At 38.4% G+C, this 23,902-nt stretch overlaps 1 protein-coding gene across 1 annotated transcript in view; it reads right to left on the reverse strand.

The window, feature by feature from the left end:
* GREB1L (GREB1 like retinoic acid receptor coactivator) overlaps positions 1-16,107 on the reverse strand; it is a 289,176-nt gene extending 273,069 nt beyond the window's left edge. Inside the window, exon 1 of the mRNA XM_090285750.1 lies at positions 15,966-16,107. The gene's annotated coding sequence lies outside the window, so the exon portion shown is untranslated. The remainder of the gene's footprint in view (positions 1-15,965) is intronic.
* Between the last annotated feature and the right edge of the window lie 7,795 nt (positions 16,108-23,902).

Below are 23,902 nucleotides of genomic sequence, written 5' to 3' on the forward strand. Positions count from 1 at the left end.
ACACCTATTCAACATAGTACTGGAAGTCCTAACCACAGCAATCAGACAAGAAGAAGAATTAAAAGGCATTCAAATTGAAAAGAAAGAAGTAAAACTGTCATTACTTGCAGATAACATGATACTGTATATAGAGAACCCTAAAGATTCCACCAAAAAAGTACTAGAACTGATTAATAAATTTAGTAAAGTAGCAGGATACAAAATAAATATCCAGAAATCAATGCATTTTTATACACCAATCATAAACTATCAGAAAGAGAAACTAAGAAAACAATCCCATTTAAAATTGCATCAAAAATAATAAAATACCTAGGAATAAATTTAACCAAGGGTATGAAAGACCTGTACTTGGAAAATTATAAGATACTGAAGAAAGAAACTGAAGAAGAGGGAAATAAGTAGAAGCATATACTGTATTCATGGAAAGGAAAAATTAAAATCTTTAAAATGTCAATACTACACAAAGCAACCCATAGATTTAATGCAATTCCTATCAAGATAGCAATTGTATATTTCATAGAACTAGAACAAATATTCCAAAAATTTATATGGATCCACAAAAGATTCCAAATAACAACAGCAATCATGAGAAACAAGAACAAAGTTGGAGAAATCACACTACTTGACATCATACTATAATGCAAGGCCACATTAAACAAAACAGCATGGTACTGGCATAAAAAGACACATAGATCAAGGGAACAGAATAAAGAGCCCAGAAATAAACCCATGTCTTTATAGTCAATTAATATATGGCAAAGGAGGCAAGAACATACAATGGGATAAAGATAGTCTATTTAATAAATGGTGTTGGGAAAATTGGACAGATAAATGTAAAAAAGAAAGAAACTAGACCACCTTCTTACACTGTACACAAGAATAAACTCAAAATATATCAAAAACTTAAGTGTCAGACTTCTGGCCAAAATGGAGGCATAGGTAGACATGTTTTGTCTCCCTCCACAACCATAAGGAAACAACTACCTCAAAACTAAAAACAAACAGAACCATCAGAAAATTGAACTGCATGGAAGGCCAAAAATATATATATATATATAAAGAAGTAATACATCCAGACAAGTAGGAGGAGCAGAGCTGGCGTGGAGAGGATGCAGTGTAGTGGTGGCGGTGGTGGTGGCAGTGGCGGCAGCAAGGCCAGCAAAAAGCATAGTGACACATTATAAAAGCCTGGAGGGTGATACCTGGGTAGTGATCCCAGCCCCACACCAGACTGCATATTTCAAGGTTCCAGCACTGGGGAAAATAAAGCCTTATTGCTTCTGACTGTGAAACCAGTAGGGGCTGAGGCGGCAGAAGAAACTGCTAGTCTCTGAGCAAAGTCCATCTATTTAGAGGGCCCCCATGGTCCTGCAATGTTTGCAAACCCACCCACTCTGTGAACCATCACCAGAGTAACAGCTAGAGAAGTGCCAGTCCCACATGGAAGCAGGAGAAGTGCCTGGAAAAGGGGCGAGTGCTGGGCAAGCAGCATTGTTCCCTCTCTAACCCCTCCCCCACATACAGCATCACAACGTGGTGAACCAGGTCACCCTGTACTGAAGAACACCTAAGGCTCTGCCTCTTACAACACAACAGGTATGAAAGTTCTACCTGGGACACAGAGGCAAACAAACACAGGAGCCTGTCAGAATGATGAGTCAGAGAAGTATCGTCCAAAAGAGGGAGCAAATCAAGGCACCAGTGGGAGAATTAAGCAATGAGGAGATAGCCAACCTAACTTGTGAAGAGCTCAAAACACTGGTGATAACGATGCTCACACATTTGAAAGACATGCTTGAGTATGGCAAACACATAAGGAAAGAAGTGAAGGCTATGCTAAGTGAAACAAAGGAAAATCCACACAAAACCAATGGTGAAGGGAAGGAAGCCTGGGTTCAAATCAATGATTTGGAATATAAGGAAGAAATAAACAGCCAACCAGGAGAGAATGAAGAAACAAGTGTTGAAAAAAACAGGGAGAGGTTTAGGACCTCTGAGACATCTCCAAAAGTGCCAACATCTGAGTCATAGTGGTGCCAAAAAGAGAAGAGGAAGGGCAAGAAATTGAAAGCTTATGTGAAAAAATAATGAAGGAAAACTTCCCTAATTTGGCGAAGAAAATGACATACAAGTCTAGGAAGCACACTGAGTCCCAAACAAGCTAGACCCAAAGAGGACCACACTAAGATATCAAAATTAAAATGCCAAAAGTTAAAGATGAAGACAGAATCTTAAAAGCAGCAAGAGAAAATCAGAGAGTTACCTACAAAGGGGTTCCTGTAAAACTTTCAGCAGATTTCTCAAAAGAAACTTCGCAGGCAAGAAGGGACTGGTAAGAAGTATTCGAAGTGATGAAAAGCAAGGACCTACAACCAAGATTATTCTATCCAGCAAAGCTATTATTTAGAATGGAAGGGCAGAGAAACTGCTTCCCAGACAAGGTAAAGCTAAAGGAGTTCATCATTCCGTCGGCAGCCGTCCGTCTCGAGAGACGATGGTGTAGCTTCTTAAGTGTCTATCTGCACCGCCGAGAATGGCTGTGCAGTCCGACTCGGGAGTGACATGGCATCTGTCTCCTCCCGTGTTGAATTGACATCTTGCGATGACGCTGGAGTGTCCTCTCCAGTGGAGCTGAAGCTACAGAGCCTGGGCAGGGTGATATGGAGGGTCTGCTGTTGCCCATGCAGCAGACCCCCCCTCTCTTCGCAGCTGAAGGGTCCAAGGGAAAGACGGAGTCGATACAGCTTGGCTTCAGGTGCGCCGCAGGAGTTGCCGGTGTTGACTACAACGTCAAACCGCCTTAGGGACTCCGGCTCCGGATTTTCTGTCGGGGTTTACTCCCTTAGCCTTTCCCCAGAAGAGGTATGCCGCAAGGCAGCGGAGGTTTTTTGGAGTCAGAGTTTTCCTTCTCTGAAGTTCATCATTACCAAGCCATTATTATATGAAATGTTTAAAGGACTTATTTAAGAAAAAGAAGAAGATCAAAATTATGAACATTAAAATGACTACAAACTCACAACTATCAACAACAGAATCAAAAAAATAAAAACAAAAACAAACTAAGCAAACAACCAGAATAGGAACAAAACCATAGGTATGGGGATCATTTGAAGGATTATCAGCTGGGAGGGAGAAGGGAGAGAAATAAGGAAAAGATGCAGGGATTAGAAGCATAATTGGTAAGTACAAAACAGACAGGGGGATGTTAAGAATAGTATAGGAAAGGGTGAAGCCAAATAATTTACATGCACAACCCATGGACATGAACTAAGGGGGTGGGGTTGCTGGAGGGAAGGAGAGTACTGGGTGTAGGGGAGCGAAGGGAAAAAAATTGTGACAACTGTAATAGCATAATCAATAAAATATACTTTAAAAAGACTTAAATGTTAGACTCAAAACCACAAAAATCCTAGAATTACACAAAGGTGTAAAATCTCAACATTTCTCGTAGCAATATTTTTTCCAATATATTTCCTTGGGCAAGGGAAACAAAAGAAAAAATAAACAAATGGGATGACACCAAACTAAAACTATTTTTCACAGCAAAGAAAACCATAAACAAAATGAAAAGATAACTCACTGAATGGGAGAATACATTTGCAATTTAAAAACCTGAATAGACACTTCTCCAAAGAGGACATACAGATGGCCATTAGACATATGAAAAGATGCTCAACTCACTGATCATCAGAGATATCCAAATTCAAACCACAATGAGATATCACCTCATACCTATCAGAATGGTTATTATCAATAAATCAACAAACAGCAAGTATTGGCGAAGATATGGAGAAAAGGGATCCTTCATGCACTGTTGGTGGGAATGCAAATTGGTGCAGCCACTGTGGAAAGCAGTATGGAGTTACCTCAAAAATTTAAAATGGAAATGCCTTATGACCCAGCAATTCCACTTCTGGGAATGTATCTGAAGAAATCCAAAATGCTAATTTGAAAGAATATGCATCCCTATGTTCACTGCAGCATTATTTACAATAGCCAAGATTTGGAAGCAACCCACGTGTCCATCAGTAGATGAGCAGATAAAAAAAATTCTGTGGTTCATTTACATAATGGAATACTACTCGGCCCTAAAAAAGAAGAAAATTTACCCTTTGCAAGAGCATGGACATACCTAGAGAGCATCATGCTAAGTGAACTAAGCCAATCAAAGAAAGACAAGCACCATATGATTTCACAAATATGTGGAATCTAGTGAACAAAATAAACTAACAAACAAAACAACAAACTCATAGACAGAGAACAGACTGACAGCTGACAGAGAGCAGGTGGGGTTGTGGGACTGTAAAAAAAGTGAAGGAGCCCTGGCTGCTATGGCCTGCAAACCAAGTGTCGCTGGTTTGATTCCCAGTCAGGGCACATGACTAGGTTGCACACTAGGTCCCCAGTTGGGGGCGCATGAGAGGCAACTGCACACTGATGTTTCTCTCCCTCTCTTTCTCCTTTCCCCTTTCTCTAAAAACAGATTAAAAAAATAAAATAAAGTAACCTTGTTAAAAAAATAAGTAATTTTTTTAAAAAGTGAAGGGATTAAACAAACAAACAACAACAAAAAACTCATAGACAACGGTATTTGATTACCAGAAGGGAAGGAAGGTGAGGGGAGGTACAAGAGGGTAAAGGAGGGATAAATGGTGATAGAAGGAGACATGACTTTCAGCGGTGAACACACGCCACAATACAGAGATGATGTATTATAGAATTGTACACTGAAAACCTATATAATTTTATTAACCACTGTCACCCCCAATAAATTCAATAAAACACTAAAATGAACAAAATAATAAGATAGCCAATTTTTAAAAATGCTACGAATCTAAACCTTATGGGGAACATCTTCATGTAATATTTATTAGAAATCTAACCAGAATGTTCAGGTTTATTTCCAACAAATGAAATTGAGAAAAAATATTGTAGAAAAACTGTTACCATCATCCATCTTATATTTCCAATTCTGCACACAGAATTATGATTTTTCTGTCAAATGTAATTGATCAGCCGATACTTTGTATATACTATGTGCTCAACATTCTGTTAGACACTTTGGAAAATACAGACTATAAAATGCTGTCGTACCTTCTTTCAAGGGGCTTACTCTAATATTCAGAACAAATGCTTTCTGAAGTAATTAGAAAATATAATTATTCTAAAACTGTAATATATAAACTATAAATGCTATAGAAGTTTGGAGTAGGAGAAAATTAATGAAAACTCCAGTATTTAGTATATTTCCCTAAAGGAAATAAACTAAACTAGACCTCAAAGCAATGGTTCTTCAACTTTTGGGTGGTCTGGGTCCTACTCCTAGGGCTCAAAATATGCATTTAAACAGCATTTCCAGTTGATTCTGATATAGCTGACCCATAGTTTGGCAAAAAAGGGGATAAATAAGAAGTATAATTTGCAAGAGTCCCTACTGCAGTGCTGTTCAACTGAACTTTCTGCCATGGCAGAAATATTCCATAACTGAGGTCTAATACAGTAGCCACATATGGCCACTAAACTCTTGAAATGCAGCCCTGGCTGGTGTGACTCAGTGGATTGAGTGCCAGACTCTGAACCAAATGGTCACCAGTTCGATTTCCAGTTGGGGTACATGCCTTGGTTGCAGGCCAGGTCTCCAGCTGGGGGCGTGCAAAAAACATTAATGTTTTTCTCCCTCTCTTTCTCTCTCCCATCCCCTCCCTCTAAAAAGTAAATAAATAAAATCTTTAAAAAAAAGAACATTAAAAAATAAAGCTCTTGAAATGCAATCAATTTACCTGAGGAACTGAATTTTTAATGTTATTTAACTTTGATCAGTTTTAATTTAAATAGCCACAGCAAGCCTTAGAGAATATCAAGAGATTTCTAGGAGAAACATGGACCAAGGCATAGATTGAAATGCACATGAACAAGAGAGAGAACTGATTGGCTTGTCTAGAATAGAGGTTTTGTATTAGATGATCATGAGGTCAGATTATTGAGAGCCTTGAAGGGAACTGAGGAAATTGCACTTCATGACACACATTGCTGGATGGCTAATCAAGCAATTTCCTTCTCTTCTTCAATAGTAATAACTCCAGAGCTTTTGTATGCTCACATAAGAGAGTGAACCTTGATTATTCTACATCACTCATGGCATATCTATTTTTCTTGTCAGTAGCTGACTTCTGCCACTGTGTTAAATTCTGGCAAGACTGGGGACATCTTTAAAGTGTTTAGCCTGAATAAAAAGAACCTTTTTCTGACTTTAGTCAAAACTTTGTGAGGTTTGGGAGTGTTGACATGTTGGGAATATGAAGAGACAAGATGAAAGACAAATCCTAAGAAGCTGAGGATGGCAGAGGACCAAAAGAACTTGGGTCCTTGGTGACATTACTGTTTAACATCGTTAGTTTTTTGTTCTACCCCATAGAGCTGACAGCATTATACCAGGAAACTAATGTTTAGGGAGACACCCTCTGGGAAATGCAACTGATAGCCATTGAAGGCATTTTCTTAAGGTTGGAGACTCATATGAAGCAATGTTCAAGGCTTAAAAATAACATGCATAAAAAAAAATGTCAGAAGAAAGGAAAGGTAGAGTCAAGCCGACTACCTTTATTAAAAGTCCTGAAAGTCAAAGTTACCAAAAGATTTTGGAAAAATTAGAGAAACATTATTATTATGTAAAATCATTAATGCATGTAGATAAATACCTGAAGCAAAACTGAGGAAACAGCTCTTGTTGTAAGGGTAATAAGATTGTAGTGGTGTTTTTTTTTTATTTTATACAAGTATATTGTTTTCCTGTTATTCTACTTAAAATCTAAACAAATTACAGAAAGTATAGTCTCTCAAAATGTTGTATATTCAATACTTTTTTGAAAATAGAAAAATTACTAACATATTATTTTTCTGTATTAGCTGCAATTAAAGGTCTTAGCAGATACTGACCAACAATAAGATAAACCAGAAAGCATGCAGGACTAGCTGGGTGACCTTGGGAAGTCAAGTAAACCCTGTGGCGCATTGTTTTCTTCTTAGGATGGATTGCTCTAGAACTCTAAAATGCAACAATCTCTGGTTTCAAATAGAAGGAAATGCCTTTGAATTTTAAAATGTCATGCAATTGACATCAAAGTTTAATTTTCTAAGCCCTGATCTCATCCTTTGTCATGTGAGTTGAGTCTCCCTCAAACTCTCTGAAAACAACTTTCAAAAAAAGTTTCCGTATATATTTTCATAGAATAAACAAAGTAGTCCTGAACATTTTACTATGCATTAAGGTTCTATATTAACATCAAGTGGGTGTCAACTGATAGCTTATTGTTACTTTTAACTTGTATTTTCAAACAACTAATAAGGCTAAGCATTTTTTTATTTACTGACCATCTGGAATTGTGCTTCTGTGAATGACCTAGTCATATCATTTGCAAAATATTTAAAAATTAAATTTTATAAAATATTTTAATATCATTTTGTTAGGCATTCCTCAAAAGCCAGAAATAATAGTGTTTTTTCTGTATATGTAGAGATTTTTTTCCAATCTATCATTTGTCTATGGTATTTGTTTATGGTTTTTTTTTTAGCTTTACAAAAATGTTTTTAAATTATTTAATCAGATACGTTTGTCTTCTAATATTTAGCTCTATTTTCTTGGTTTCTTACATTAAGTGCCCTTTGATAAAGTAATCAGTTATTTAACTATGGAAAATGAATACTACAGAATATTATGTAGTCATTAAAAAAATAAATAAGAGCTATACCAGTTTACTTAGAAATATATCCCTTGTGATTTACTAAGAGAAAAAAAGATGATTTTATATATGTATCACATCTTATACATATCGTCGTCAGCAGCTGTCCATCTCGAGAGACGATGGTGTAGCTTCTTAAGAGTCTATCTGCACCGCCGAGAATGGTTGTGCAGTCCGACTCGGGAGTGACACGGTATCTGTCTCCTCCCGTGTTGAATCGACATCTTATACATATACATATATATAAAAGATAGTTACATATAACATACTGAGAATATACAATATATATATAAGGTTACATGGTCATGGAAAAAGTTATAACAAAATAAATTGCAGATTGGCCACACTGTTGGCATGACAATGTAGTGTAAAGAGGAAATTTAGGCTCCCTAAATTTTTTAAAAGATGTGATTAGTTGTTTTTTTTTTTAAAATATGATCTCATTATGTAAAATTATTTGTGTTGGTAAATATATATAAATATGCATAGAAATGCATAAAAGAGTCCACCAAAAAGTTAATGGTTTTTAAGTTAGGATGGTTAGATTTCAAGAAAAAATGAAGAAAAAAAAAGAAAAACAAAAACAAAAACAGGAGGTAAAAGAGAAAGAGAAGAAAACATGATGTAAAAATATCAAATATATTTAAAGTTGTCCTTTCCAAAAAACAGAACAGACCAGATGAGAAGGAGACAGAACCCTCAAGTGAAAAGGTTCCCCCAACCTTTGGGTAAGAATTATAGTAATAGTCTCACAGTTCCCTGAATACTGAGATATATATTTACTATAAGTAGTGTTAATTTAATCAATTTAAATTGTAAGAAATAAGTGAGACATTACACCAATTATATCTTCTCTTTACAGCATGACTTCTACAGGCAGTGGTGACAATTTTAGGCACACCTGCTCTATAAAAACTTTATTTACAGAATGATAAATGTAAGGAGTGGTTCTAAGACTTTTATGTCTAAGAAAATCACCTGGATAGATTGTTAAAATGCACATTCCAGGGTCCCACCCCAGAAACTCTTATTCAGCAGGTCAAGAGACCAATAATCCACATTTAACAAGCACCCCAGGCAAATAAGGCAGGTGTTGGAAGATCACAATGAAAAACAGTGAATGTAAAGATGTCTGATCTATTTACAAACTGATTAACCAAAGAATTTGAGCAGTGTGGTATACTAGAGAGAACAAAGAATTTTGAAGTCAAAAGATCTAGATTACCTCTCTGACCTAATCCCCCACTCACTCTGTCACTTGCCTCTCTGTTCTGCAGCTGCAGCACTGGCCTCATAGTTACCCCTCCCCTCACAATAGTCAAGAATGTTCTTCCTCTAATCTTCCAATGAGTCAGGTCCCTTGCGGCTCTCAGGTCTTCACTCAGGTGTCACTGGTCAGTGACGCTTTGTAGAGAATCTCAACTCCCATCTGACTTTCAAATTCCCCTTGCTACTTCATTTTCCTCTCTAGCACGCACCTCACACCATATCAAATACAACATATTTCTTTCATATTGTTTGATTCCCATAAGAACAGCAATTTTGCTAGTTTTCTTCACTGCAGCAACTGAAACACCTAGAACAGTACCTGGGCAGAGTTCACGAGGATTTGATTTGGCCAAGATCAAACAAATTAAGCTTGAGAGACTCAGTGACAGAAGGTAGTATATAGCCAGTAAGTGAAGAGCTTAATGAACAGATTCCTGGGTGCTGCAAGAGATCTGAGTCAGTGGTCTTTGAGTGAATACTGTGCTGAGATTCTAAATTTCTCACAGAAACCCAGGTGATACTGATGCAGCTTTGAGACCTGGCAAGTGTCTCTGCTCATTGTTTGGTGAAAATCAACCTATTCTACTATATGAAAACAGCTAAGGCTACAAAGGGAAAGTTTTTGTTATACTTCTACGAACTTATCAGAAAAAATTGTTTCCCTAATCTCTATGTACCTAAGGTATCTCCTCAAATGATTCTATAGTAAGAATATTTTCACTGAACGATATGTCATGGATGTTTACTAAAACCTAATTTTTAATAAAAACATGATGTTTAATTTGTAATTTTTTACTCATAAATAATGTTTCAGATGATGTTTTTATTTTATGTCTTTGTCTATTTCTTTCTAGTAAGTTCCTAGAAAGGAAATTTCTGTGTCAAAGAGTTTAGATCAGTGCTGTCCAATAGAACTCTCTAATGACGGAAATGTTCTCTATCTTCACAGTCCAATATGGTAGCCACCAGCTACATGCAGCTATGGAGCACTTGAAATGTAGCCAGTGCAACTGAGAAACTGAATTTTTAGTTGTATATATGAGGTCTGTCCAGAAGGTATCCAGCCATGTAACATGATAAATAGAGACATTCATTGAAGAAGATATAAGAAACATATACATGCTGCCAACACTAGATATTATTAATCTATTGAATCTTTATAACCTGAACGTTGAAGAATATCTGTGTGATTTTCATAAGCATTTCTTTATTAATAATGTTGAACAAGGTTGTTTTTCTCTCATACTCATTTAAATGCAAATATTCTCATCCATCATATTAATTAAATGAGAGGCTGAAAATACCTGGCTTCCAGATTTGTTGGGTCCATATGTTTTCTTTCAATTTTATGTCAACACTTAAATTCATATAAAAATACAAATTTCCAGCACCAACTGAAAAATCAAATGATCTGGCAACAATGACCCACACTACCACCAGGCAAACATCAGTGGAACCTTAGGAATTCTGCCACCTTCACACATTCTTGTCCACCAGAACTCATCATCCCCTATTATTTTACAGAGTTCCTGCTTCACTCACTCAGATTACCTGGTTGGTCCCTACAAGCAACTGAGTTTACAATTCCAGCTCTGGATTAAATTTTGAGAGATTAAAAGATAAACAGCAGCTAACAAGAATACTTAACTTTCATTTCATACTTAGCATTCAAAAGTGATGTTATGACATGTCTGGATTATTTTCAAACTAATATTCAACTAGCAGAAGAATATTTTCTAGTTGTTGTTGACATTTCCTACCCTCCCGAGCAGTGGTTCAGCATCAGAAGGGTTGTTAAAATACAGATCAGTAAGCCCGAATCCCAAGGTTTCTGATTAAATAGGTTGAGTTGGGCCCCAAGAATTTTCAGCTCCACAATGAAATGGGATTTTTCTCAAGGAGGCGGACACTCCTCGAAGTATAGTGATAATGTATAATTCTGACGATGTAATATAAACTTGTACACCCTTTTTCCCAACATTAATTATTTCACTTTATTTTCACAACAATCCTATGCAGAAGGTTGATAATTAGAGCAGTAATTGTTAATCTCATTTTACAGAAGACAAGTAAGGTACAGGAATTAAGAATCTCTCCTAAACACACAGAAGCTAAAAGAGCCAGAACAAACAGATTTCCTAAGTCCTAACCTTGGTAATATAGGCAAACACAGCAATCCAGGACACAACTGCAGCTAGCTTCTCCAGACTTGTACCATAAAAGTAGAACCATGCCCAGGAACACAGAAGACCATATAATATATGTTTTACAGCAACAAACTTTTATCAAGTGCTGATTATGTGTTAATCTATGCTAATCATGCCTACAATCTCTACTGTAGGGACATTCATCCAACATAGAAGATTAAAAATAAAATCTGAAACCATTACCTTGAAAAGCTAGTGAATTCTCTACAACATAAAACAAAAGCAAATATGCTAAAGGAGTGGGTGGTAGGAGTAAACAAGAGAGTTGCGTAGAAGAGTCTGTGGGAGCTTCACATCTGGACTTAGAGGAGTTGCTATCGCCAGTCAGTCAAGAATGGGAGGGAAGGAAGAGTACACAATAGGGTGCCCTCCTGGGGCTCATCAGCACAAAGAGCTGCTGTTATCCACGTTGGGTGTGTGTTTGCCAGAAATATCAGGGCTGCTGGAACTCCAGAAGTTACAAGGGTATGCTTTTGTGTAGTCTAAATTACCTTGACTATGTAAGAACTCAAGTCAGAGGGCATAGCTTCATTATCCATTTGTAGCCAAAAGATAACACAATCAGGAATCGTGAAACCTTCTCTCTGATTTTTCCCCCCAAGTTCTGAGAAGCATTCCTAGTAAAAATGCACTAGATTATGATCACAATAATGGTAATTATAAGTCAGCCTTTCAAGAGAAAAGAGAGAGGGTTGCATCTCCACTTAAATAGAATTGATATCTAAAATTAATTTTAAGTTACTTTTCTAAGATTAAAAATAATAACTAATGAAATTACTTATGACAATATAAGAAAACTAAAATTAACTTGAAAGAACCTATTAGAAAATTTGGCTCTGAAATTGACCTGTCCTGTATGCTCACCTTATAGTTTAGTTCAAAATGACTGAGGTGATGAAGCTTCCACTAGTCCATGTAGAAAACTATAGCTAGACTGCAGAAAAAAATTCCTCTTACTCCTCACAAGACCAAAGAAATACAAATCAAATCAAAAGCATAAAATTTTACACTGATTACACAAATTAGCCACAATAATATAAATGTTTTAAAATAACAAGCACACACACTGATTGTTAATGGAGTATAAGTTTATCTAATCCTTTTGGAAAGTAATTTGGTTATTACCAGAAACTGAAAAAGTTCCTAATAAAAATAAAAGCTAACATTTATATATGTTTTCATGTATTGTGGCTTTTAAATCTTAACAACTTTGTAGAGCTATTACTATACCCATTTTACAGATTAGAAAGCTCTAAGAACGTAAGTTACGTGCCCAATATGTCCAATAAGTGATGAAGCTAGGTTTTAGACCCTGAACCTTAATTTTAGAGCTCACCGAATTACAACTACACTATACTGCCTCTGTAGGGAAACAATCCTAAGGAAGTTTTTTAAAAGAATGAGAAGACAGTTACATTCATGAGAATGGTCATTATATATTTTTAACATATTAGAAAAAATATCTCAAAATAGAGGAAGGGCGAAGTAAATTACGGTATGATAAACTAATTACAAATAGTAGGAGGTAAATTATAGTAAAAATGTATCTGCAATATGATAACACATCTGTAAAAATATATACTCATATGGCAAGACTGGTAAGAAAATTGGAAAAAATAAAAACTATTCCATTTTAGAATTTCACTACTAGTACTTAATTTTCTTTCGTCAGTTTTACCAACCAAGATTAAGCACCCCTATAAATCTATTCTTCTAGTTCATATTCCTATCATCCCAATAATAATTTTTAAAACTTCCCTATAATTTGTATTACAGATTTATTCAAAATAATTACATAACACTCTTTATTGGTCATTCTGATGATTTAAAGTATGAGCTCTCTTAATTCTGACGATTTAAAGTATGAGCTCTCTTAATTCTGATGATTTAAAGTATGAGCTCTCTTAATATCAGTGATATTTGCAATCACCACTTACACTGTTCTTTTGAAATCCCTTAATTAAGATCATATACATTGACTAAAATAAACTAATTCTTTTTGCTCTCATAACCTTGCAATGACCCCTCAGCTCCCTGCACCCATCAAGGAATCATTAGCCCAGAGGTTGCAGGTGTTTTAGAGATTAGAAAAGTTTTCTACTAATAACACGATCTTTAAGTGAATACATATAAACGAACTAAAATATCTTAGCTATAAGGGATATCATATTCTAAATACTTTTGAGAATTACTAATTAAGTCACATCAAGTCCCTTTGAAGTAGGTAAATGAACTTTATTACCACTTTACCAAAAAGAAAAGTAAAATTTTCATAAGAGTAATTCCTCCAAAATGATACCATGAGCTGTGAAGAAAATTTACTCTCCATAGCCACACAAGTTGATGCATAGAGGCCCATTTAGTCCAGGGTTTGGCCTCTTTCAGTACCCGAAACAGACATTTTGTGGAAAAGTGAAGTAGCTGTTCTCCAATAATATCAGTCTCATAAGAGCAGCAATGTGGTTTAAAAATGTATAACTTCCTCTTTATGAATCTATTATTCAGGAATTTATTTTGTCACCCCACTGTCTCATACCCACAAGTCCAACTGAAAGTTATCCTTAGCCAGTCTTAGGAAACCTACAGAAACTACTATTTTAATCACAGAATTTTGAAGTTAGAAAGATCCTTAGAAGCCCCACAATCCTACAACTGAGGGGAAAACAAAAGCATTTCTAAAAAAGTAACTTCATTTAGCTAGAGCAAACCAGGCCTGGAACTAAGAGATGTGAACAAATGTCTTAAACTTGGTCTTCATATTTTCCCTTACCATTAAAATTTTTATATTATGTCATGTTAACAGAAGCATACGTATATCCTTCCAATGTCTTCAGATATATACTGCACTGGACAGAACAAATTATAGCTCTCATTCTCTATATCACAAAGAGTTCCCCAATTGAGGAAAAAATCCACAAAGGTTATAAAAACCAAATGCAGAGAAAGTGGTGATGGAGATGGGGTGGAATAAGAGTTTATCGTTCTGCTTTTTACTGATACTTGCTCATTTTTAGCATTCTACCTGGTCTTCAGCTGTAATAAGTCTGCCTTAGGCCAAATAAAAGGTTTTAATGTCATCATGAGTAGATATCAAATTAATAGCTACCATTAACACATAGTTCATTCTTTACTTATATTCAGTTTCTTTCCTTTTTTATTTCCATAATGTAATTCTATTTTAATAGGAAGTTTATGGAAGGATATACAAGAAACTGATAACAGTGGTGAACTGTGGGGAGGAGGACCAGGGCACTGGGAGTATGGGAGAGAGGGGACTTACTTTACACAATTAGAAACTTTTATTCTCTGCATATTACTTTTCAATATACATTAATTTAAAATTTCCCTTTAAACACATGCCTATATACATACAATTCTATTACTAAATATTTTCAATAAAACAATTATTTTAAATTTTTTCTCTTTTAAATAAGTTTCTAGTATTGTAATTTGTAAAACCACAGATATATATTCAAAAAGAAGAACCAACACAGTCACAAAATTCAAAGCAGAACTCCAGGATTTAAAGTATAAGAAAATGTGCAGAGGAGCCATTTAATTCAAAAACCTTTTGCAGAAAATCTTATCCCATATTTAAATGGTTAGGTTTTTCAAAGATTTATGTGAGATTTTCCATCTTAAGGAATTCTAAAGGTGTGAAACATGGAAATTAAAATTTGGTTTCTATCTTCTCAACAGGGGACAGAGGCCTGGGGCGGGGTGCATGAGGACCTTGTAGCAGTCACATCCATAGAGGGAAGGAACAGGACTGAGAGTTTCTCCAGGATGCGTCCACTTCAGCAGCAGTTCCCATGCAGATGAATCGTGTTCTAGACCTTACTTGGTTGGGCTCGATTTAACTGAGAAAGCCCACTAACTGAATTTATGCAGAATTTCTTTTAAGGGAGCTCGAGAAAATGAAGTAATTGATTCACTTCAGCAAACCGCCTCATCATCACACCCTCGCCCGGCCAGGGCACACACCCTTCGTTGCCTACTTGTGTCAGGGGCAGCTGTCAACACAACCCTTTGTGTCTCAGTCAGAAAGCGTGAGTGGTCCTTACCCAGTCACCGAAAAATGGAAATGATGACTGGAAGACACGAGCGTGCGCTCGTGACTAAGTGACATTTACTGTGGAGCGAAGAAACCCAGGGACACTGAGCAAACGCCCAGCTACTGCCGACCGCTCTCAACTTTCCCCAGTTGAGCTCTCTTCACCCTCTTCCAGTCACCTCCGCGCCTCCCTACCTGCTGCCCATGCGTCCCCGCGAGCCCCTCACAACCCCTCGGGCTCCGGGAGACTGGTCCGGGGCGCGCCACCCACCAACCTCCGCCTCGGAGCTCCCAGCCGCGCCGCAGCCTCCCTCAGCCCACATTCGGGCTTCCTCGCTCCCGCCACAAAGGCAGCGAGGAGAGCTCGGGGTGACAGGCCTTTGGCCTCCAAGCTCGGACCGCAAGGGCTGGGACCCCTCAGGGAGCTGACGCGAGGCGGCGGGGAGAATGGGATCGGATCCGGGCTGGCACCAGCTCCTGCCCTCGGCAAACAGACAAGCTCACATCCCCGTTCCGCCTTCCTAAGTCCTCCTCTCCAGAATAAGTCCGTCGCAGCGCTTCCCAGAGCAGGCAGGGTGTCCACAGCCCGCCAAAGGGCAGCTCCTCCCGGGCAGAGGCATGAGCTCGCGCCCGGCTCGCGACCTCTCACCTCCTGCCTCCCTGCGCCCGCGCCCCAGAGTCCCCGCAGCCGCTCACCTGGCCCTGGAGTGGCGCGAGGGCAGAGGACCAGGGGGTGGCCCTCGTCTCGGCCGGGGCTCGTCTCCCCACCCCCAGCCCGGGTCCCAGCGCTGTGCCTCCGCTCGCCGAGCACGCCCTCCTCCGAGGTGCTAGCGCCGCCGGTGGCTGGCGTCTCTCTGGCAGGCGTGCTGGCCGCGCGCTCAGTTCCCCGGGGCGGAGCGAGGCTACTGTTGCCGCGGCCGGAGGCGGATTCCTCAGGTGCTTGCCCCTCCCGCTTCCCCAGGACCTCCGCTGCGGGAACCCCCGCATCTCCTCCCCCTCCCCGCCTTTCGGCCTCCTGCAGCCTCCGCGCCCGTGAGTCGCCTTTAGAGCTCCCTTGTCCTCGAGAGTCGTGGGCGCACACTGCCTTACCCGCCCCCTCCTAGAATTCCCCCACTTATACAGTGGTGCCTTCAGTCTACTGTTTTCACGCCTCCATTTCCAAACTCTCCGGCACAAATGATGGGTGTGGCCACAGCGGGGTGTGGAGGGGGTATTCTGAAGCGAGATTGTCCCCCAGTGCGGCTGACGCGCACAGCCAAGAAGAAAAATTGTTTTCTCGCTGATCCCGCGTTTAGTCAGAGTGCTCTCGCCTCATAGCGCGACTGCTTTCTCTGTCAAGAGGACGGCGACTCAAGAGTCCTTAGCGTGAACTCCGCCTGGTCAATGGTGATCAAAAACCCTGGCCTTTTGCGTGAAGGGGGTTAGTGCACGGGCAGGACGTGAACAAAACCTAACAACCCCGAGCCCCGAGCACAGGCCTGAGCCGACTTTTGCACCTCCTGGGTGAGCACGCCGGTCCCACGCTCAGGGAGGCTGCCGACTCTCCACGGCTGGTTCCGAACTTCACGAACCAAAAGGGAGCCTCCGCCCCAAAGGCAGCCCCTTTCTGGGGACCCTGGACCTTGGAGGGCGCTGCAGAGACTAACGTTCTCCAGAGACGCTGCGGCCCGATAGTGACAGAGTTAGCTTCACTTTTCACAGCTGGTGTTTTTTTTTGTTAGAGATGTATGTAGCTCCAATTTTAAAAAAAACTGTTGTTGTTGCCAGAGATAAGACTAAACTCCTTAATTGGATTGCCCACACTCTGAAAGAAGCAACTCCTTGCTAGGTGTGGTGGAAGAGTCTAGGTATACCAAAGTTTATCTGTTTTTAGTGTCTTTGGGGTAAGTGTTCTTGAAAGTGGGAATGTTACCTCGGCGGGTTGGTTATTATTCTATTGTTACTGTGTCGTTTGTCAGTTATAGTTTTAAAATAGCCTTAATTAAGATAGATCTCGTATGATCGCTAAGTCAATACCTTGTGTGTGCTTGTCTTGCCTGGTTTTTTTTTTTTTCCCTCTCGTTTTTTTTAAGAATCAAAATGCACAACTCCCCCTTTCAGTAGATAGAGAGGGAATTGACTGGAAGGTTGGAATCTCCAGAAAATAACGAAGACATAGTTCAGTTGTGACTAGCAAAGTAAGCAATTTATTTGTGGTTTGGGTGGTCTTCTCTCCTCCAATGGGAAGACACACTCAAGTTCCATTAAAAAAAAAAAAAGATCAATTTGTTCCTTGGGCGGATAAGGAGCAGAAATATTTTTTTGTTTTGTTTTGCAATTGAATTGCTATTGTTCAGTCTTTTAAAACACATAGAAACACTTTTATGGGTCACATGGGCAAGAAACGCGGCTTTCTCAATCTGGGTTGTATTCCCACAATTCTGGATGTTGTTCACAATACAGGTTTAGTAAATGAAATCAATATAGTTTTTTAATGACTACAATAGAGAAAGATGCAGATGAATAGCAGTATAGTTAAACATGGAAAAGGAATCCAATGTCAGTTAGCAGACTCACCGTTGGAATTGGCCATATATGTGGAAAAGATAGTAGCAACCTGAGATTTCAAGTTTACCTGTTAAATATGAATTAAGCTCATAAGAGGTTAAAGCAGGTGAGAATCTTTTTAAAAACCCAATCTTTCATAAGGTCTGTATAGTTAGGGAGGGGAACACCTTCACTTTAAAGATAAGAAAACTGGAAACAATGAACAGCCTTAACGTATTGTAAAACCACAGTGCAGTTTTCTCTCACTTTAGTTCAAGGACCAGTTGTTGAGTGCCAAGCACACTAGGCTCTGGAGATGTGAAGGCAAATTTGGCACAGTTGCTCAAGGACCTTAGACTAATATTACAGGACTCTGGTATTCATTCTTCATTCAATCAACAAATATTTATTGAACACCTACCGTGAGCCACATAGTTTAGTGGGAACTGGTAAACAGGACAAGTCCCCTAACAAGGTTAAAAGTTAGTGATAGTAGTCTACTATATTCTGGTAGATTGAAACATTTCAATGTCTCCTTTATTAATCAACTCCCTTGCCCTGAACTTATTTGTGTATATGCCTTGTGTCATTTTCACAGTTTACATGTCCTCTATCATGTCCAACAGATTTCTGTGATTATCAAATTTGATAGGGTTAAGAGTAAAACCTCTGTAGTTAGGCCCCACAATTTTGAATTCTGGTTCCAAGACTTATTTATTATATAACCTTGATAAAGTTACTTGACTCCTATCTTAGTGTCCTCATCTGTAGAATAGCATTATAATAGTACATACCTCAGGGAGAAACTATGTGGATTAAGACAATGCATTGTGCCTAGCACACTATAAAATATTAACAGCTATCATTGTCTCCTTCCAGTCTTCCCCATAACAGTAATTCCCGAGTGCTGCTCCATAGATAACCTTCATTAGAATCCAAGTTCAGTGAAAAACGTGAGACTCGTGGCAGTCAAGGTCCTTATAAATAATAGAACCTTCCAAGTGATTATTGTGAAGCTCCTCTGCCTTGCTGAGGGACATTTTAGCATTATATCCTGCTTCTGCTCTCAACCCTTTGTCATAAACTTCTGTGGCCCTTGGTTCCATGCTCTGGAAGACTCTTCCTTGTTCATTATCTTCCATGGCCACATTTGAAGTGGAATTGGGAAGTAAGCCCACCTTGAAGACCGTAATTTTCACAGCCCACTTCCTACTGGTACAAGTTTGGGATCCTGAAAGCTCTTTTACTATCAAAGGTTTATTTTGTTTTATTTTATTTTTAGAGAGAGAGGAAGGGAAGGAGGAAGAGGGAGAGAAATATCAGTATGTGGTTGCCTTTCACGCACCTCCAACGGGGGATGTGGCTCACAACCCAGGCACGTGCTCTGACTGGGAATCGAACCGGCAACTCCTTGGTTTGCAGGCCAGTGCTCAATCCACTGAGCCACACGAGCCAGGGCTAAAGGTTTTTAAAGGCCAGGTTTGTGGCTGGTTTGGTCATCATACAGTTCCTTCAGACACTTAGTAGACTTCATATTTACTTGCTTCCACTGAGTTTCATGTAGCAATAGTCACAACCAAACTTCTTTCTTGAGCAGTTTAAAATACCTTCTTCTTTTTAAAAAATATATAATAACAAATGTTAGCAAAGACATGGAGAAATTGAGCTTTTACACATTGTTGTTAGGAATGTAAATGTAAAATGGTGTAGCCACTATGAAAAACAGTCTGGCAGTTCCTCAAAAACTTGAACAGAGTTATAACATGACCTAACAATTTCACTTCTAGATATATACCCAAGATAATTTAAAACATATATTCATTGAGTGTTGGCCTGCGAGCCAAGTGTCGCTGGTTCGAGTCCCAGTCAGGGCACATGACTAGGTTACATGTCAGGTCCCCAGCTGGGGGCGCGAGTGAGAGGCAACCACACAGTGATGTTTCTCTCCCTCTCTTTCTCCTTTCCCCTCTCTCTAAAAATAAATAAATAAACAAACAAACAAATAAATAAAAACATATATTCACACAAAAACTTGTACATGAATGTTCACAGTAGCATTATCCATAGCAGTCAAAAAGTAGACACAACCCAAATCTCCATCAACGGATGAATGGATAAACAACAGGTGGCATAGCCATAGAATACAACATTATTCTGTCTTAAAAAGAAAAAAAATTATGACACATGCTACAACATGGATGAACCTGGAGAGCATTATGCTAAATTGCTCTTAAGCTCTTTAGGTTAGCTTATAATATCATCTTTAAACTCTTGCATCTCTTTGTAGATACTTTTAGTAGAAAGATCATGAAATCTATGATTTCTTTGAGACTATGCAGAACTAGTTATTGGAATTTTCATCTGTTGCCTTTGATAGGTTTTCTGAGAAGCTGGTTTTTCTTTTTATCTTTTCACTTATGTTTCTTTCCTCTTTTTTACTTACTTTCCAGTTTTTTTTTAATACACATACATGCTCCACAATGATTTTTTTTTTTTTATCATTACTTACCTTTGTTTAAAGTTACCTTTGTTTGCTGAAGAATAGTGTGGAGGAATAAGGAAAGGTAAATTTTTTTTTAAAGATAAATTTTGGCAGTCCCAGCTGTGATTTATTTTTATTTTTATTTTTGTCATTAATGCAGTCTCACCAAGTTTGATATACCCTTTCCCCATAGGCGTGTCTCCTTTTAGTTCTTGGCATTCAAGAAGATAGTCTTGTGCTCAGTAAAGCTTCTCTGTCACAGGCCCTTTTCCTTGTGACCTGGCCATCACTTCTCTACTCCTTTCATTTTACCTCTGACAAAGACTAAGTTAATGGGCTTGTATAGTCAAGTAGAGGCTATGTGATGATATACCTTCAGGAATGGAAAATCACAAACAGAGGTTGTTATGGACTGAATTATGTCCTACCAAATTTGCTGAAGTCCTAACCCCCAGTATCTCAGATGTGACCTTATTTGGAAACAGGGCTGTTGCAGATGTAATTAGTTAAGTTAGGATGAGGCCAGGCTGGAGTATGGTGGGCCTCTAGTTCAATTTGACTGAAGTTTTCATAAAAATGGAAATTTGGACACAGACAAGCACAATGGTGGAACACCATGTGAAGATAAAGGCAGAGATTGGGAAATACATCTGCAAGCCAAAGCACACCAAAAATTTCTAACAAACTACCAGAAAGTATGAGAAAAGCATGGAACGGATTTTCCCCAACATCCCTCAGAAAGAACCATCCTGACACCTTGATTTGGAATTTCAGCCTCCAGAACTATAAGACAATACATTTCTGTTGTTTAAGCCACTCAGCTTATGGTACTTTGTTATGGCAACCTGTGCAGGCTAATACAGAGGTTTCTCAAGAGGCTTTATATCTATGACCATCTCAAGCATGGAGTCATAGTTAAGACTTAAAAACTTTAAGGAATTTTTTGCCAGTACTTTTTTTTTAGTGAGGAATAATTAACATACCACATTATATTAGTTTCAGGTGTACAAAATAATGATTCTATTTGTATATGTTATGAAATGATCACCACAATAAGTCCAGTTAACAACCATCACCACACACAGTCACAGAATTTTTTTTCTTGTGATGTAAACTTTTAAGATCTATTCTCTTAGCAGCTTTCAAACATGCAATACAGTATTATTAACTATAGTCGCCATGCTATACATTACACCCCCATGGCTTACTTATCTTCTATCTAGAAATTTGTACGTTTTGACTCTCTTCACCCATTTTGTCCACCACCCACCCTCTGCCTTTAGCAACTACCAGTCTGTATTCTATATATATGAGCTTGGTTTTTTGTTTTGTTTTGTTTTGTTTTTTAGATTTCACAGTATTTGTCTTTCTCTGTTGACTTATTTCACTTAGCATAATGCCATTAAGGTCCATTTATTTTGTCACAAATGGTAAGATTGCATTCATTTTGATGGTTGAATAATATTCATATATATATATATATATACACACACACACACACACACACATTTTCTTTATTCATCCATCAATGGTCACTTAGTTTGTATTTATATCTTGGCTGCAGTGAATATGGAGGGGTGTATATATCTTCTTGAGTTAGTGCTTTATTTTCTTTGGATAAATACACAGAAGTGTAATTGCTAGATCATATGGTAGTTCTATTTTTAATTTTTTGAGGAACCTCCATACTATTTTCCATGTAGCTGCACCAATTTACATTCCTACCAACACTGCACAAGGCTTCCTTTTTCTCCACATCTTCAACAGCATTTGTTGTCTATTATCTTTTTTATAATAAGCATTGTAACAGGTGGAGGTGATATTTCATCTGGTTTTGATTTACATTTCCGTGATGATTAGAGATGTTGAGAACCCTGTCATGTACCTGTTGGCCATCTCTGCTTCCTCTTTGGAAAACTCTCTATTGAAAACCTCTGCCTATTTACTAATTGGATTATTTGGTATTTTACTATTAAGTTGTATAACTACTTTCTATTTTTTGGATATTAGGAATTTCTTAACTTTGCAATTTTCTATGTTTATTAGATTCTTTAGTGATTAATGGTAAACATCATTAAATGTAAGGGCCAAGTTGTTTTCTTTTGTGCATTTGAACAAGAAGGAAATTATGAAAACTGTGCTTCTCTTTACAGCCAGTTTTCTCGAGGAAGAAATGACAGATGCAAAGACAATGGCAACATAAAAAAAGAAAGGAAAGAAGATTGTCCTTGGGGCCTGTCAAAATAAGTGCAGTAGTCCCTCTCTATATTGTGGTTCACTTATTGCAGCCTCACTGTATCGCAGGATTTTAAAAAATATTATATTTAATTATTTATCACGGGTTTTTCACTATATTGTGGAATTCTGCGGTACTGTATATGTATGTTGTTAGAGTAATGTAGGTTTAAGAGTGTAGAATGTGTTTAAGAACATAAGTAGTGTTTATAAAAGTGCGGAAAATGTTAATAAGGGACTGGGAACAGTTTATAAGTGTGTGGGAAGGGCTTATAAAACTTTATAATATATATAAATACTAAAATAAATGTAAGGTTTCTACTTCGCAGATTTTCACCTATCGCGGGGGGGTCTAGAACGTAATACCCATGATAAGTGAGGGAATACTGTAAATAAATACAAGGAGAGGATAGGGAGCTTCTTGGGCCTAAGAGCCTAGAAGCTTCTCTGGTTTCTTAACACCTTTACCTTCTCTTCTCCAGAGAATCACAGCAATCTTTTGTGGGCCTCTTATATGTCCTGTCTTTGTTTCTTCAGCCTAAATGCTCATACCTCTTCTTCAAGTACCAGAGCTGGTACTAGGGGTGAGGCAAACAAAACACCTAGGGTGCAAAATGTAAGGAGGCACTCACACTGCGGTGCCGGCCCTGAGTTTCCACTACCCTGAGCATGAAGGCCTCCCTAAATTTGTGCCCATTAAGTGCAACAAAGCTATTCAAGACTTCAGTGTTCATCTAGAGTCTCTTGATGATCCCAGTCAAAAATAATTGCTTGTCCAATATGCTACAATAACAACTTGCTCATTTTTCTATAAGCTCAAGCACCCTTATCACTCCATGTCAAAATCTAGATTCATCCTTGATTCTGCTTATTCTTTCACACCTCACATTTAAACCACCAAGAAATTTTGATTTTGCTTTAATAATATGTCTAAGTCTGACTACTTCTAACTCCTGCACTGTTACCACCTTGTTTTGAGACCCTGGACAATGGCAGTAGCTTCCCAGTTTCCACTCACTAGCCTCCCTCCCAAGCTCTGCTCCACCACACACCCCACTCGTGCCCCAGTCTATACTGATGTGATGAGACTTATCACATCACGCCTCTGTCAAAAACCTCAGTTGGCTCTCCTGTGTTATTCAGAATAAAATCCAATCTCCTTGGTAGGACCAAGCCCTAAATGATCCTATCTGAGTTCAGTCTATCTTTTCCATTCCATTTGGCTCTACCCGGAAATCTGTTCACTCAGAAAGCAACATACTTTACTTCTTAATCTTTTCCAGTTCTCTGCATAAACAGCAGTTTCTCAGAGAGGCTATCTAAAGGAACACCCTCGGGACTCTATGGAGCACATGGGTGCCTTTCCCAACCCCTTTCCCCAGGCACTCCT

Source organism: Furipterus horrens, unplaced genomic scaffold (assembly GCF_987537825.1).
Source record: "Furipterus horrens unplaced genomic scaffold, mFurHor1.1.pri manual_scaffold_8, whole genome shotgun sequence".
NCBI lineage: Eukaryota > Metazoa > Chordata > Mammalia > Chiroptera > Furipteridae > Furipterus > Furipterus horrens.